Source organism: Corvus brachyrhynchos, unplaced genomic scaffold, assembly GCF_000691975.1.
Source record: "Corvus brachyrhynchos isolate BGI_N302 unplaced genomic scaffold, ASM69197v1 scaffold489, whole genome shotgun sequence".
NCBI classification, from domain to species: domain Eukaryota; kingdom Metazoa; phylum Chordata; class Aves; order Passeriformes; family Corvidae; genus Corvus; species Corvus brachyrhynchos.
Genome location: NW_008239772.1, coordinates 168,164 through 170,692, shown reverse-complemented (window position 1 = coordinate 170,692; position 2,529 = coordinate 168,164). Strand labels below are relative to the sequence as shown.

The following is a 2,529-nucleotide window of genomic DNA, read 5'->3' as shown; positions in this document are numbered from 1 at the left end:
CTCCAAGGTGCAGCAGCCCCAGGTGTGACTGGTGAGGATGAGGAGAGGGCATGTCCTGCTGGAGGCTGCTTTCAGGGGGTTACTTGGGCACACCTGCACAGGAAGCTGCTGGAGGAGAGAGGCAGATGGGGGGGATACTGGGGGTCTCTCAAGGAATGATGGTTCAGAGCATCTTGCAGGGGCCAGGGGTGTCACTGTTATTCCCCAGAGAATGGCAAATCATGACACAAGTCCAGGTTGCAAGGTATGGCCGAGGCAACCTCGTTTAATCACCCATAACCTATGGTTCGCAAAAGAGAAATTACATGATTGGCCTATTAGCCCACCACCTCCCAAGGTGATAGGTTGAGCAGTAAGACACCCATTTCCAAATATTATTCTTACAAGACAGAAAACAATTCTAGTGTTCTCACAACAACCTGCAGGTGCAGAAATGGTTTACATTCTTACAAACTGTTGTCCATCCAGTTCTCATGAGAATGAAAGCTTTCACAGCGAAGCTGTAAGAAGCTGTGAGAAACTGGATTTCTCTAACTGCTTTCTTATGAGAAAGGAAAATTTCACAGGAAAATTCTTCTGTCAGGCCCTGCTAGCATCTACACGGGGGAGCACCTGGATGCACCTGGGCATGGAGCATTGCTTAAAGAAGGTGCCAAGAGACAGACCCTCATGCAAGGGGCAGCACCTGAGCAGGTGAGCCGGCACATGGGTTTGCAGGGGGATCCTTCTCCTTTCCCCTTTTGATTTCATCTTGACAGTCTCTCCCCAGCACCCCCAGTCCCTCTCAAACACCCTGAGAAAAAAGAGGACTTATGAGGATAAAAGGGGTTTAAATTGAGGGAAGAAACTCCTCTTCTGGTATTGTCTGTGTTTAAACTGGGGAGGTTCCACCTGTTACCAAAATTCAGTAAAACAAAAAAACTCCTTAACACCAATGTAGTATTACGAATCAGGCATTCTTTATTTGGCCAGATTCACAGGGGGACAGCTCCTCCCAATGCTGTGCATGCTGAGTACAGGGAAGTTTCTGTTTATATACTGTATCTCACATACATATTCATTGATTGTCCTGGACTAAACATACATATGATAATAATTTCCCAAAAATCATTAATGTATTTCCCTTTCCCTTTATGCACGCATTCCTCTGTCCTGGGGGTCTCTCTGGTGGTCCCTAGTGGTCATAGACCCCACTGTTCAGCCGACCTGGCTGAGTTGGCAGGGTACTGGGGCTGGTGAACTTCCAGTTCTCCTTCTTACACAATGGGCATTGTGCAGTTCCATAGGCCAGTGGGTTTGGTAGAACAAGCATTGTGTTAGTTCACCAGGTGTAGACAACTTATCCTCTGGTAACACCCCTTCACCTGCAATTTTAAAGGTGTCAATTAAAGGAAACCTTGCCTTTTCCATGCTGTTAGGGATATCAATTGACAGGAAACCCCCGTTTTCCATTATTTTCCCAATTAAATGGAGGGCTAAACCCTTGACAATCCTATTTTACAGGATTGAATTGAGAGTAACTCCCTATTTTGAGGGGGAAGCTCAATTCTCCCTCCTTTTTAAGGGTTCGAATTGAGGGAAAAATCCTCCTTTTTCCATCAAGAGATTTAAAGTGAGGAAAACCCCTCCTTTTCAAATATTTTAGGGGATTGTATTAAAGGGGGGAACCCATTTATTTTCCACTGTTTTGGTTTAAGTAGAAGTAAACACCCCCTGTTCCTTCATTTTATGGGGTTCAATTGAAGGAAGCATTCAATTGAATTTTCAGCATGAACCTCTGGTCTTTGTGGATTAATTTTCCTGACGTTACCCTGTTAATTTTCAATGTGGTGGGGAGATGAAGATGTATATTTAAAGTGGTATGTGGCCAGAATACTGTGTCTTGTGAAATCTATTTGACAGGAAGCCCTCTTAGCACAGACACTGCCTTTGGTCTTTGCTGTTCATAATATCCAACCAGGACTGCAAGAACAGCAGTCAGGACGTCTGAATACGGGTGGACCCATCATACTGTAGTAAAGGTCTCTAAATCTAGAGATTTGGACTTCTCAGCAGGAGGATGTGGCAGGACGTCTCCCCTCTTTCATGGCTGGGGCATTTGGAAGAGATAACTCGGGCCAGACTAATAGCGCAGCAAAGAGCCAGAGAGCTCAGCAGGAGGTTGCCTCCAGGCCCCTGAGAGTCTGCGACCAAACCCTGAATAAACATCTTGATATGAGAACAAATGTGGAAAGAGATAAAGCAAAATAAACATAAGTGACTGTTTTAGTTTGAAAGACAGGTGTCTGCCAAGGAAGGCAGGAGTCTCCCTTGAAATGAAAAAAAATAATGCAACCCGCTTCCCTCCGAATTATTATAATTTTGAAATTAAGGGGTTTTCAGGCAAAGATATGAGGAAATAGGAATAACAGTTCTTTACTATTATATATATATATGTGTGTATAACAAGGCAAACAAACAGCAATAACTATGGCAGTAACAGCAAACAATCACAAACCCAGTGCCAGCCTTCTCGGCTGTTCGGGCCCT

General features: G+C 44.5%; 1 protein-coding gene and 1 long non-coding RNA gene across 2 annotated transcripts in view; one reads left to right on the top strand and one right to left on the bottom strand.

The window, feature by feature from the left end:
* LOC108448814 (SH2B adapter protein 1-like) overlaps positions 1-2,284 on the top strand; it is an 11,357-nt gene extending 9,073 nt beyond the window's left edge. The window contains exon 9 of the transcript XR_001864840.1: positions 584-2,284. The gene's annotated coding sequence lies outside the window, so the exon portion shown is untranslated. The remainder of the gene's footprint in view (positions 1-583) is intronic.
* LOC108448815 overlaps positions 182-2,529 on the bottom strand; it is a 16,852-nt gene continuing 14,504 nt past the window's right edge. Inside the window, exon 3 of the long non-coding RNA XR_001864841.1 lies at positions 182-194. This is a non-coding gene — a long non-coding RNA (uncharacterized LOC108448815). The remainder of the gene's footprint in view (positions 195-2,529) is intronic.